Below are 13,893 nucleotides of genomic sequence, written 5' to 3'. Positions count from 1 at the left end.
GAGACAGAGGACAGATCAGCATGCTTAAGCCGTTCCAAGAGAACATTAAACAAGTTAAGGCAGTCTTCATGCTAAAGTAGTCCATCCATGAGTCAGGGTAATGAAATCCATGCTATACAACTGTATCTAAAGCACTTCCTTAACTTTGCATATGAATAAAAAATTTGATTGGGTGAAAGTTAGCTTCAGTGCACCCAGTTGACCATAAGCTAAAAGCCATGTAGAATGTTCTTCAGTGTCAACCTAAAACAACTAAGCATATTCTCAGTTCTGGAATTTCTCTGCTTTTGCTGAGCTATGATGCATCCAAGGGGGAGGGACTGTACAATAACCAACAACCTTATTAGCAAATCACATCGCTTACTCACACCCAAGAAAATGAAGCCTTTTGGGGAGTAAGGCAGGCTACACTATACAGTCCTAAGATTTGGGTCAGAGCCTTCTAGCCTTGCCCTCTGAGGACAGGCAATCATGCATACACAGGATGCAAATACTGTGGGTAACTAGACCCAGAATGCCACATCCAGCCTTGCTGTATGCCTCGTCTAGCAACTAAATACCAGCTCCAAAAGTAGTTTGTCCTGAAGTAGCACCAAGAAGCCAACAGAGCATCAAATCCCTACGATGGTCCAAACTCAAGAATCGAGTAACTGAACCTACAGGAGATTCAGCTTGGAAGCTAACTAGGTACATGACCCATCCAAATGGTATACAGCAAAACTAAGGAAGTCCAAAAAGATCACCAAAGAGCAGCAGAATGAACTACAAGAACAAAGCTAAAGTCTTACATAACATGGAAAAATTCCACGGTAAATTCTAGAAAAAAAAACTGTTAACCCAAGTGTTTGTGACTGGCCATCTTAGCCGATTGTACACCGTGCTGATAAATACAGAGGAAATTCTTGTAAAGGAGGCATCAAGTAATCAAGTGAACTAGAGAAAATAGTTTATGTTCACTTATTCATTCATCCATCCGGTCTTACTTGCCCAGTGAACCTTAATTAGAAACCCTACCACTCAAATTACCAAAATATCTGGACGACTATGGGTATAAAAGGAAGTGGAAGTGTGCATGCAAGGGAGTGTATGAGTGCAAAATCAAGTAGTGGGTGCAACTCATTTAAAATTAAGAGGTATGCATACCTCTCAACCTCTTATCAAGAAATTTAGATAAAGCCTAAAATAATGGGGCAACAAAGGCTCAAAAACACAGATACTATTCTTGTACAATTATAAAGTTGTTATAATTACAACATTAATGTTAACATGCATTTTCTATAGGATACAAGGTCCATGCTGGTCACCTCAGGGACACCCCTAATGGACTCAAATTTTAGCTCTACCTCCCTTAATCCCTCAGAGAAAGGGTGATTACTTGCAAGTAAAGGACAACAACGTTAGACTAACTTTAGAAAATCAATACTAATTCACATTTTCTTATGCTGTCACTATCTAAAGTTAACAGTACTAATATTGAGACCTGTCCCAGATTAGTTCAGACCCATGAAAGCCTCAAACTCAAATGTACACCATTTAGTGGCTTCAGTTCCCCAATGATTTGCCAGCATATACTACATAAAGTTCAAAATAATTGGAGGAACTGTTTTACATCAAAAATGTAAAAGTACATCTACAGTAATTAAAAAAAATACAAGACAATTTAACATATGGCCCTTTCTCTAAGCATACTAACGCCCACTAGGGTGTCCTACCTTCCGTCTCCTAAATGAGGAATACAGCCTCTCAAAGCGTGGAAAAAAGGGCAAAGTATGAACACCTTCAGGCAGCTTACTGAGGGTCATTGAATGGTTATAACGTGCTACTTTATACTTCTAATAAGTTTTGAATTAATATTGTTCATTACTATTCAGCATAGACATCAGTTAAAAATGCCTAACTGAATATCTGACAGACCCTTTCAATGGGGAACTTTTCAGGAACATCAACTTTTTAAGATCCAAAATGAGGCACGTTAGAGGTATGGTTTGTGTAAACTCCCACCCAGGGGTGTTCTGAGGCCCAACGCCACACACCCCTGGGCGGGCGTTATTTACACAACACACCATGCCGGGCATTATTGTTGGCTTAACAAGTAACTATCTGGGACGTTCCAGACCTTAACTCAAATTGTATTTCGGTCCTCTCAATCCCTCCTAAACCTGATAACTTGGAAACACAGCGGTGGGTTATACATAAAGAATTACCTTAATTGCGAGACTTATTTTACTTGAGAAGCTGTATATTAATTTGTGTCTTAATTCTGTCAACGTCACGAGATAATGATGCAAATATTTTAGTGGTGTTTTAACTGCCTCTCTACGTATACCACAGATTTTTTGCCTCATTTTTAGTCATTTTTTCATAACTTGTGTTTTTCTAGCAAATAGCATTAAGAACTGAAATTAGAAAATAGTGATTGGAGTTGGAATGCATATCCTTCAAAAATTATGCTAGTGCAAAACCTGTTATTCTATCAACTTTAATAATGTTAGAACAATATTTAACCATTGTCCCTAGTTTTAGGCCACTGCTCTGTCCCACGTTTATAGCTTTGTACACATTTTGTGCTATAAAAAGGTATGGCTCCAAATTTCTGAAGGTGTCCCCGTTAGAGTTATAAAACTCTCCCACTGTGAGTTTGTGGTGTGGGAAGAATTACCGCAGCAGGGATAACGACTCGGTGGTGTAAACCTTAGCTCTGAATCATTGTCGAAGAACACCCCGACCCCATGTACAAAAATGATGAAAAGGATTTGTGCATAGATGGATTGATCTGTGCCTTGGAGAATGCACTTTGTTGCACAGATCTGCCGGTTAAAACTTCACTCCAGCCACTCATTCATCTGTCTTTCGATCCATGACTTCAGATCACATATTAGTAATTTACGCAAATACTTTGTGACCAACTCCAATAGCTTTCTTAAACAACGCTTAAGTGGGTCGAGTAAAAAAAATCTACTGCACTTCATCACAAAGCTTCCTAGTCAAAGTCACCAGGGTATTAAGTGTTCTACAGTACGCCCACATAGCAAGACCCGAAATGTGGCGTTTCACATTTTGGAGTGGGAGAATCAAACGGGCAAGTTATAAAAGCTTGGCAACTCACAAGCAGACGACCATAAGAAAATAACACCAGTGAAAACAGTCAATATCAAAGCATAATTTCAAGGTACTGCTCAATTGCGATCATTCAAGTACAACGCGAAAACTATTCCTGCATTTCTAAACAGCCACAGTCTTTCACGGATTACAACATAAGTGTATGCATACAAGCCTTCTAACCAAATTTATACCTACTTGCTGTAATGGTTATTTAGTCCTACACTAACCCCACGACCAGACCCTCCACAAATGACCTTTAATCTTCCAAGGCCTGCATAAATGTGTTTTTAACACCTACTCCATTCAACCATTGGATGATAGCCCTACTGCAAATCCGTTCCATTGGCTGTTTCACCAAATGGCTTAACTTACACTTCTAAACACGAAGGTAAGGGAGTATTACTATTTAGTAAATAGTCAGCATTTTGCTGCTTAACTGTAGTTCAGTGTTATACCTTCTAAGTCTTGATATTGTCCCCACTAAAATGTTCCAGTTTTTAGTGGTAATATGTCGCACCCACAAAACACTACGTTTTTCCACCTTCGAACGCAAAATAGAATAAAAAGGAATTTATGGGAGGGCTACTTTGTGAAATTTTCGTCCAGACCCATAGTAAGTGAAGGCGACATAGTGAATACCCAACCCAATATTTTAATTACTTTAAGGAACCAATGACGCAGCCCTTTCAACAGTCCCAATTTTGGTTGAATATTCATATTTTCAGATCTGATTACCACTGCACATTACGTTCTTAGTTCTAGAGGTATGCCCCTATTTTTCCATCTAGATTTATTTCTTAAAACAATTTTCTGACTCCCCCTTATTACATGTGAGTTCTAAAGCTGTCTAGTATATATGAAACCACACATGACCAACACATTAGTGGCAGCCAGTACTGGTGGTAGCATTTTGGGGGCTCCCAGCAAGTTTCAAGGGCTTTGTATTAGCAGCAGCGGCCTTAGGTCAACTGGTGCCCTAGGCAAAAGAGCTTCATGGTGCCCCCACCACACCACCTGGTGCCCCCATCCAGGTCTACCTACACCAAATAAACACTGAAAAAGTGTCCCTGCTAGAACGGCACCCTAAGCAGCCGCCTAGTTGGCCTATGCCTAAGGCCGACTATATGTATTAGAACATTACCCCACCGCGATTTTCACGCAGGAATCGGCGGGGCATACATGATTGCCAGGGCTGAGTGACAAGCCATGCAGATTATACAGTGTCACTGAATATTTGTAACACATGCTTCATGCTTTTTTGTGTTATCTTTAAGTAGAGTTACCACAGCTTTTAGTATACAATATGTAAAACAGAGATTAAATAAAGTTATCCTTTTTTTCTGCATTTGTAAGTGCACCGTCAAAACCACCGCATGTCCTGGGTGTCTGACTTGTTCTGTCACTTTGTACTTAGTAGTCTTAACCACATTACTGTGTTGTAGGGTAAGAAGCAGGTCAGAAGGGCAGCATGTACACAGTGCCCACAAGTTCCCGTTTTGCACTCTGGACCCATATCCCGTGGACCCCCCACCTTTCTTTGGTATAATGTTGTGCTGTAATTGCTTTTGCAGGGGGGGCAAGCACCCCTGCACCCCCCACCTTTCTTTAAACATTTTTCTAGAGATAAAGCAACAAGCAATATTCTAAGGCAGTGGGACAATAAATACATACAATAAATACAATAAAAAAAAGACCTGCCCGAAAGGTCGCCACCGCATCTTTACAGAATACGAATTTTAAGTCTGTGTAATAGTTTTTTTCTTTAAGTAGAGTTATCATAGCTTTTAGTATACAGTATGTAAAACAGAGATTAAATAAAGTTATCCTTTTTTTCCACATTTGTAAGTGCACCGTCAAAACCACTGCATGTCCTGGGTGTCTGACTTACTTTGTCACTTTGTACTTAGTCTTAACCACATTACTGTGTTGTAGAGTAAGAAGCGGGTCAAAAGGGCAGTATGTACGCAGTGCCCACAAGTTCCCGTTTTGCACTCCGGACCCATAACCCGTGGACCCTCCACCTTTCTTTGGTATAATGTGCAGTAATTGCTTTTGCAGGGGGGCAAGCCCTCCTGCACCCCCCACCTTTCTTTAAACATTTTTCTGGAGATAAAGCAACAAGCAATATTCTAAGGCAGTCGGACAATAAATACATACAATAAATGCAATAAAAAAAAGACCTGCCAGAAAGGTCGCCACCCGCACCTTTACAGAATATGAATTTTAAATCTGTGTAATAGTTTTTACACGTGCAGCATACTATGTGTTCGTGCCCCTCCCCTTTAAAGAATTGTAATTCTCAGCGTAATAGTGTAATACTTCTGTATAAATACAGCATATTCTGTGCTCATTTGAATAGGTAAATCTGTTTGGATTGGTACAGCATTTGTAAGTACGCGTTTTGCCAAATTATTTAGTCTAAGATGTAATTTATCGAAGCTTTTGATCACTGCAAATTGGAAATCCTGGTATCAGCAAATAAGAGAGAAAAGGCTTTGTACTGAAATAATTACAATGTTTAGCATATTCATCTTTCTCAGGATGTGTTTACCATGTTTATTCAAAGCACTTTTCAAAATAAATGTCATCATGAGCAAAGTGCTGGGCGGGGTTTGGGCGGTCCTTGCTACTGCGCATCTGGTGGGGTAATGTTCTAATACGAAACCATTTCAAGTTGGGGGCCCTACCGAGGAGAATATAAAATGTGTGAACACATTGCCGTCACGCCCCTTCCCTATCAAGCTCATGCAGCACCATTTAATGATCACTGTATAGCATAACTACATTCAGACCATTAAAAAGACTTGAAATGCCAAGGTACGCACTGACTGGCATTTAGCACCAATGTTACATTATGGCAGTTCCCTCTACCACAACAAGGTAGTCACTCACAGTGGTACACACACTGACTGACTGGGACTGTTTCTCAGCTGGGGTGCCTTCTGTGTAGAGTCTGCATGTCCTCCCTGCATTCACATGGGTTTCCTCTCACATTCCAAAGACATGCTTCTGCAGCGTTTCTCCCCGGGCCTCTGCTGAAAATAGACTCTGTCCTAGTCAGACTTTCCTGGTCAACAAATGTTAAATAAATAAAATGTAGTACCAATAAATTATGACAAGCCCCTGTACCACAGTAAGGTAGCTACTCACAGATGTATTTACATACATACACACACACACACACACACACACACACACACACACACACACACACACACACACACACACACACACATTGACTGGCATTTAGTAGTAATGTTGTTATATTATGGCAAGTCTCTGTACTGCATCAAGGTAGCCAGTCCCACAGAGGTACACAGACACCCACACAGACTCCCTCACACAGGACAGAGACACAAGACAGCTACACAGACTTGCACACAGGACAGAGACACCCACACATGATAAAGACAGCACTACAGTAAGACTGAACATTAAGAATTTAAAATACTAGGCTTATGAACTAATAATGATGCTAGAATAAGATTTTGCAGGAGCATGCATTTTCTAACCCCACATTTTTGAACAACAGACCAAAACTAACAAACATCTAGACACTGTGCAACATTCTCATGGCCCCTACCGACCTCTTAACTTCTCAGCATAATTCCAAAGCCGAAAATAAGTGCAGAACAAAGGTGTAACATCAAGGATAGTTACAAACATTGCTATGGTAAACTTAGAAAGGTATTAGAATAATAGAGATTGCATTAGCATTTAAATAATCAGTACATTCTGCAGAACTCTCATAGTCCCCTCAACGGTCTCATCACAATTCTACAGGACGTAAAAACAAAATTAAAAAAACAAAAAAAAAGACAGGGACATAACATTAGGGATTTAAAACACTATGCTTATGAACTAATAAAGATGGTAGAATAACAGATTTTTCCAGCAGCATGCATTGTGTGAATACATATTTTTGATGAGTAACAGACCAAAAATACATGTCAAACATCTAAACATTGTGCAACATTCTCATAGCCCATACCCATCTCCTAACCTCTCAGCTTAGCAATTCCAGACAAAGCCAAAAAAAAAAAAACTGCAGAACTAACGTGTAACATCAGAGATAGTTTGAAACTTTGCTATGATCAACTTCGATAGTAGAACAAGGTTTGCATTGGCACGCATTAAGACATCAGTACATTCTGCAGAATTCTCACAACCCCTATCCCCCAGTGTCTCAGCACAATAAATCTGGATGAAGTGAAATCAAAATAAAAACACAAAGGCATAACATTAAAAAACAATGTGCTTATGAGCTGGAATAACAGCATTTGCAGTAACCCCACATGTTTTAATGAAAAGAGACAAATACCAGGCAAACATCTGAACATTGTGCAATATTTTCATAGCCCGTAACCCCCTACCAACCTCTCAGCACAATAACTCCAGACAAAGCAAAAAATGATCGTAGAACAAAGGGGTGTATACCATTAGGGATAGTTATAAACATTGTTGGTATACACAATACTCATTATAACAGGGTTTGCATTATTATACACTAAAACAACCACTGTACATTCTGCAACATTCTCATAGCTGCTAACTCCCCTCCCAACCTCTCAGCACAATAATTCTGGACAGAGCAAAAAATTATCATAGAACAAAGGTGTAGCATCAGGCATAGTTGTAAACATTGCCGGCATACATCAAACATAACTAGCAGAACAGGGTTTGCATTGGTATACATTAAAACATCTGTACATTCTACAGCATTCTCACGGCCACTATCCCCCCACTACCACTATTTCAGCACAATTTGTACACAAAACAAAAATGCATTAATGAATATTCTTATGCAAGAGTAGCTAAAAAAATGACATCACATTTGGACATTAATTACAGACAAGCCTTCCTTCCTCAATCTCTTAGCAGAAGAATTCTGGGCAAAGGTAAAATAAAATTGTTACATCCACAACCCCCCCCCCCAATCATCTTAGCATAAGAACTCTGCAGAAAACAAATTATACAACCCTCTCCCTAGGTTTCCTTGCCCCCCCAGCAAAAAAAAGTTAAAAATAAACCCAGCAACTTACCTTTTCTGCAGTTGATAGAAGGCTGCTACTAATCCTCTTCTTTCTTCTCCTACACACAGACCTGACCAGTTCAGCCCTTTTAAATTGCCGTCAAAAGGACAGTTTTTCAGATCTTTTAGAAATTGTCCTTACAAGGGCAGTTAAAATACAGCTGCTTTGCTGGTCCCATGGTCGTTCCAGGAAAACTTGCATCCTCCATCCATCCTCACGCCATATTCTTGGGAACATGCATGCAAAGGTGTGAGCCTCACATACAAGACCCAGTAAGAGGATTGAGCTGAATGAAAAGATAAGGGTACCAGACACAGTACCAAAATCTGGACAAAGCCAAAAATAATGGGGGTAAAAAAAGCTTAAAAATAGGGACACTTTTTAAATATTGCTCATATAAACTTACAAACTTGCTTTCAGGCTTTGCTTTAGCATACATTTTCTGAAAGATACAAAGTTTGAAACTTAAATGTCTGCCATTATTTAGTGACTTCAATACTCATTGATTTATAAGAAAACAAATTTTATGAAGAACAAACCAAAAATATGAAGCAAAAATCTGGACATTCTTAAACAATTTGGGCAGTTCAGAGGTGTGCCTAATGCTGATAATCAACAGAACTGATCCAACAGACCACAGATAGCAGCAAAGCCAATAAGGAAGCTAGAACTTGCTTCCTTGACTGCTGCAGCCAATCAGGTCCCTTTCTTCACTGAAGCGGACCTGATTGAGTGCAGCTTACAAGTGAAGTAGGGGACCTGAATGACTGCTGTAGTCAAGGAAACAAGTTCTTTCAGGAAAAAAAAAATGGAATTACGCAACGATGCTATACAGCTGAATGAACGAGGCAAGGAGCAGAAGAGATGGAGAAACCCATGGCTGCTTCATGTGGAGGCCTTCATACGTGGGGAGATAATCGGGGGCTCCCTGCTGCCATGGGTTCAGCGAGTGCCTAACCCTGGCGATGGTGGCAGTAATAATTTAAAGAAAGTGGAGACATTTCACATCCACCTTTTTATGAAGAAAAAATAAATGCCATTGTGTGCTAGATTTTTGAAATAAAGTTCACTGAAGTGTACAGTTTTTTACACAGTGTCTTTGATAATGTGCATTTGTTTTCCATCATTTTTTGTCACTTTTTTAAACGTGTTTCTGAGTAGTATTCCACATTCCTACAAGGAGGGGAAAGAGTTGTGTGCGATTTGGTATTCAAATTTTAAGCTTATTAGATGTCCAGATTCTTGGCTGGATGTTCTTACTTTTCAAAGGTCTTTGTTCCTATTCTCAATGTCTGCAGGCTGAGAGTAGAATAGTGAGAGAATAGATAGAGAGTGAGAATAACACATGAACTGGTTTACCTAACCAAGAATGTAGCCAGAAATTTTTACTATGTACTCAAAATCTCTTTGAGGATGCACAAGCCAGTGCATTTCTTTGTGCCGTTCCCAAGCCCGGATAAATGGGGAGGGTTGCATCAGGAAGGGTGTCCGGCGTAAAACTTCGCCAAATCATTCATGTGGACAGCAGTAAATATTTACATACCAGATCGGTCGAGGCCCGGGTTAACAACGACTGCCACCAATACTGTTAGCCAACAGGGTGCTGGCGGAAATTGGGATACTGTTGGCCGAAGGAGGAGAAGAGGCGGAAGGCATGGCCGAAGGCAGGAAGAGAGGAGAAAGGCTAGGACTGTGATAGTGAGGGTCGGAACTTTGAATGTTGGCAATATGACTGGTATAGGGGGAGAGCTAGCCGATATAATGGACAGAAGGAAGGTTGGTATATTGTGTGTGCAAGAGACCAGATGGAAGGGGAGTAAGGCTAGGTGTATTGGAGGTGGTTTCCAATTGTTTTATCATGGTGTGGATGGGAAGAGAAATGGTGTAGGAGTTATCCTGAAGGAACAGTATGCTAAGAGTGTTTTGGAGGTGAAAAGAGTGTCAGATAGAGTGATGTTTATGAAGCTGGAAATTGATGGTGTGATGATGAATGTTGTTAGTGCATATGCTCCACAAGTTGGGTGTGCGATGGATGAGAAAGAAAAATTTTGGAGTGAGTTGAATGAAGTGGTGATGACTGTACCCAAGGGTGAGAGAGTGGTGATTGGAGCAGATTTCAATGGGCATGTTGGTGAAGGGAACAGAGGGGATGAGGAAGTGATGGGTAGGTATGGTGTTAAAGTAATGCAGAAGGTCAGATGGTAGTGGATTTTGTGTAAAGGATGGACATGGCTGTGGTGAATACGTATTTTAACAAGAGGGAAGAGCATAGGGTGACATACAAGAGTGGAGGAAGATGCACACAGGTGGATTATATCTTACGTAGGAAGGCCAGTTTGAAGGAGATTGGAGACTGTAAAGTGGTGACTGGGGAAAGTGTAGCTAGGCAGCATAGGATGGTGGTTTGTAGGATGACGTTGGTGATCAAGAAGAGGAGGAGAAGTGTGAGGGCAGCACCAAGGATCAAATGGTGGAAATTGAAAAAGAGTAATTGTGAGGTGGAGTTCACTGATGAGTTAAGACAGGCACTGGGTGGCAGTGAAGAGTGACCAAATAGCTGAGTAACTACAACAGAGCTAGTAAGGGAGACGGCTAGAAAGGTGCTTGGTATGACATCTGGACAGAGGAAGGACGACAAGGAGACATGGTGGTGGAATGAGGAAGTACAGGAGAAGATACAGAGAAAGAGGTTGGCAAAGAAGAAGTGGGATTGTCAGAGAGATGAAGAAAGTAGACAGGATTATAAGGAGATGAGGTGCATGGCAAAGATAGAGGTGGCGAAGGCTAAGGATAAGGCATATGAAGAGTTGTATGAAAGGTTGGACACTAAGGAGGGAGAAAAGGACCTGTACCAATTGGCTAGACAGAGGGACTGAGCTAGAAAAGATGTGCAACAAGTAAAGGTGATAAAGAATAATGAGGGAAACATACTCACAAGTGAGGAGAGTGTGTTGAGCAGATGGAAAGAGTACTTTGAGGGGTTGATGAATGAAGAGAATGAGAGGGAGAGAAGGTTGGATGATGTGGGGGTAGTGAATTATGAAGTGCAATGGATTAGCAAGGAGGAAGTAAGGATAGCTATAAAGAGTATGAAGAATGGAAAGGCTGTTGGTCCAGATGACATACCTGTGGAAGCATGGAGGTGTTTAGGTGAAATGGCAGTGGAGTTTTTAACCAGATTGTTTAATGAAATCTTGGAAAGTGAGAGGATGCCTGAGGAATGGAGAAAGTGTTTAGGTACCAATTTTTAAGAATAAGGGTGATGTGCAGAGCTGTAGTAACTACAGAGGGATTAAACTGATCAGTCACAGCATGAAGTTATGGGAAAGAGTAGTGGAAGCTAGGTTAAGAAGGGACGTGATGATTAGTGATCACCAGTATGGTTTCATGCTGGGAAGGAGGACTACAGATGCGATGTTTGCTCTGAGAGTGTTGATGGAGAAGTACAGAGAAGGTCAGAAGGAGTTGCATTGTGTTTTTGTAGACTTTGAGAAAGCATATGACACGGTGCCTAGAGAGGAGTTGTGGTATTGTATGAGGAAGTCGGGAGTGTCAGAGAAGTATGTAAGAGTGGTACAGGATATGTACGAGGGTATTGTGACAACGGTGAGGTCTGCGGTGGGAATGATGGATGTGTTTAAGGTGGAGGTGGGATTACATCAAGGATCAGCTCTGAGCCCTTTCTTATTTGCAATGGTGATGGACAGGTTGACAGACGAGATCAGAATCAGACAGGAGTCCCTGTGGACTATGACGTTTGCAGATGACATTGTGATCTGTAGTGAGAGTAGGGAACAGGTGCAGGAGACCCTGGAGAGATGGAGATATGCTCTAGAGAGAAGAGGAATGAAGGTCAGCAGGACTAAGACAGAATATATGTGTGTGAATGAGAGGGAGGATAGAGGAATGCTGAGGATGCAAGGAGTAGAGGTGCCGAAGGTGGATGAGTTTAAATACTTGGGATCAATAGTTCAGAGTAACGGTGAGTGTGGAAGAGAGGTGAAGAAGAGAGTACAGGCAGGATGGAGTGGGTGGAGAAGAGTGTCAGGAGTGATTTGTGACAGACGACTATCAGTAAGAGTGAAAGGGAAGGTCTACAAGAGGGTAGTGAGACCAGCTATGTTATATGGGTTGGAGACAGTGCCATTGACAAAAAGGCAGGAGTTAGAGCTGGATGTGGCAGTTAAAGATGTTAAGATTTGCACTGGTTATGACGAGAGTGGACAGGATCAGGAATAGGTATATTAGAGGGTCAGCCCAGGTTGAAAGGTTTGGAGACAAAGCCAGAAAGTCAAGATTACTTTGGTTTGGACATGTGCTGAGAAGGGAGGCTGAGTATACTGGGATAAAGATGCTAAGGATGAAGCTACCAGGTAACAGGAAAAGAGGAAGGCCTAAGATAAGGTTTATGGATGTGGTGAGATAGGACATGCAGGTGGTTGGTGTGACAGAGCAAGATGCAGTGGACAGGAAGAAATGGAAAGAGATGATCCGCTGTGGCGACCCCTAATGGGAACAGCCAAAAGAAGATGACTCAAAATCTCTTTTTGGTGCCCCCTCAACCTACTTTGCATTTAGAAATATACATATTTCTGTATATGTTGACCCCCCATATGAGTAATGAATGTATGCATAATCGTCACCTGTTTTCCCCTATAGTTGTAAGTTTGTAATAAAGTTTGTTTTCAGAGAAGTATTCATATCTTCAAGCAAATTATGTACAGAGCTATGTGGTTGTGAAGTTTCTGAGAGACATTCTGGAAATAAATGTAAGCCGACAAGGCTGGCCTTACAATTGTGGGGCCCAATTTGGACCACACCACCTACTACCTCAACCCCAGTCCATCCACTTTCATCCACATCCACTCTGGCTTTCCAGATTCATGATTATTTCAAATTAGGTATCAGGAATACATGGTATTACTGTACGTGAAAAATAAAATAATGTCTTTAATATATTTTGTAAAGAAAAAAAAGCACTAATTAGGCCATGATGCTCTGAAGTAAGTTCAGTGGAAACACAAAACCTGGTAAAATCTAACTAATTACAGTTCTCAACTGCCATCTTCGTGGCTAATATGTTGGGTTAAAAGATAATCCACAGACAGGAAGAACCGAACCAAAAAGTACAAAGTGCAGCTTTACTGAACAACAAACAGGTCAATAAATCAAGCGCTTTCGCCAGGCAAATACCTGGCTTTCTCAAGATAAAAAGTAGTGTGACTGAAAAGTTTAAATACTTAAGCATCTGATCACACGGTACTTAATTAGTTCAACAAACATCCACTTAAGAAGGCAGTTAATTAGTAACTGAACTTAGTGAGTGAAAAGTATGCATATGAAAATGCAGAATAAAAGTTCAAATAGTGAAAACACTAAAAAATCATTTAAAAATCATTTATTGACCTGTTTGTTGTTCAATAAAGCTGCACTTTGTGCTTTTTGGTTCGGTTCTTCCTGTCTGTGGATTATCTTTTATCTTATTTGCCTTGGTTTCTTGGAAGTTATTTCTCGGTTTACATTAATATGTTGGGTTGCCGTAAAGTCATTATAACTGAGTGAGTGGGAATGATCTTAATAGTTGTGGGAAGTTCAGGGTCCAAAAAGAACATGGACATTTTCTAAACTCAGTTATACATTCTGATATCATGGTATTATGGTACCCCTTTCTTCCTTTGTGGGTTTCTAGTCACCTCCTGCACCTGCTCTGAACTGTGGATGAAGTAGTCATAAAACCATTGAACTTCTTCGGAATGAT

General features: G+C 40.6%; 1 protein-coding gene across 1 annotated transcript in view; it reads right to left on the bottom strand.

Moving 5' to 3' along the window:
• Positions 1–3,350, bottom strand: part of LOC122806185 (aurora kinase C-like) — a 323,495-nt gene extending 320,145 nt beyond the window's left edge. Inside the window, exon 1 of the mRNA XM_044076418.1 lies at positions 3,298–3,350. The gene's annotated coding sequence lies outside the window, so the exon portion shown is untranslated. The remainder of the gene's footprint in view (positions 1–3,297) is intronic.
• Positions 3,351–13,893: the final 10,543 nt, after the last annotated feature.

Source organism: Protopterus annectens, chromosome 7.part0, assembly GCF_019279795.1.
Source record: "Protopterus annectens isolate FY-2018-M chromosome 7.part0, PAN1.0, whole genome shotgun sequence".
NCBI lineage: Eukaryota > Metazoa > Chordata > Ceratodontiformes > Protopteridae > Protopterus > Protopterus annectens.
Note: the sequence above shows the minus strand (reverse complement) of the source record. Positions and strands in the feature narration are given on the sequence as shown.